This window comes from Aptenodytes forsteri, unplaced genomic scaffold (assembly GCF_000699145.1).
Source record: "Aptenodytes forsteri isolate BGI_AS27 unplaced genomic scaffold, ASM69914v1 Scaffold257, whole genome shotgun sequence".
Taxonomy (NCBI): domain Eukaryota; kingdom Metazoa; phylum Chordata; class Aves; order Sphenisciformes; family Spheniscidae; genus Aptenodytes; species Aptenodytes forsteri.
The window spans coordinates 3,097,179-3,098,257 of NW_008795194.1; positions in this window are offsets into that span (position 1 = coordinate 3,097,179).

A 1,079-nucleotide genomic window follows, 5' to 3' on the forward strand; every position below is an offset into this window, starting at 1 on the left:
AAGCCTGCGGCCGGGTTTATTGCTGTCGTTTGGCGCCCTCGTCTGTTTTCTTAAAGCCTGTAACAGGGCGAGCACCTTTCCCCCTGCTCCTCGGAAAACCGCAGCCGAGATACCACATCTCCGAGGCACTCGTGTGTGCACACAAGCAAGCCGGCACAACTTCAGACTCCAGAACTGTGACTGCGCCACTAAAAAGGAGGGAACGCTTTTTATGTTATTCGGAGCGGGTGGGAAAGACTATATGAAAAGTCTCAATGTGCGAAAAATAAGTTAAACGCAAGTGCGGCTGTGAATGATCTTTATTAGTGTTATTTTATATTTTACACCTTTTAAATAATACTGATACCTTAGGTTATGTACAATGTATCTTAAAACATAGCTACATTCATATGCAAGGGAAATAACATGTCATAAAAGACGTTAATAATCTTACACTAAGTAGATGTGAGGTAACAAAAACGTTCCCCGCCATGCAGTTAATCAGTTCACCCCAAACCGTCAACCCACTAATAAACTAGTCATCTGGTATTTATATTCCCAGCAAACTATACGCATTTACTGCACCGATGTTTATCGGGTTTGGTTTTGTTTCGGGGTTTTGTTTTTTTTTTTCAAAAACAACAGCAGAGCCTAAAGACCTTTCGGCGTATGTTTATAGGTCTTCAAAACCAACAGCTCAGCCTGAAGAACCTCCGGCATTACAGTGACATTAGTGGGCAAAGGGGGAGGAAGTTACAGAGACCGCCGAAATATGCGAGGTTTTGTTAGACGCTGTTTACTCAGTTGTTCTTGTAAGTTTAAAGAGCTGCTTAGGCCTATGGCCAAACTTCTTTTCATTTTTACCTTGAAAGTTATTACTCGAGACATCAAAGAGTATTTCAGTGTTCGTTTATTAAATCTGAGCAGGGAAAAAGAGGTCACGCAACTTAATTGAAATGAAGTTCGTATTAAGTCAGCCAAACAACATCTCGGCCAGCTTTTCACCACTCAGAGCGTGCTTGGGAAGACGGACGGGAATACCTGCTTCCTCCTCCTCGGCGGGGCAGGCTGCCAACAGGGGCCCCGGGCGGCGCGCAGCG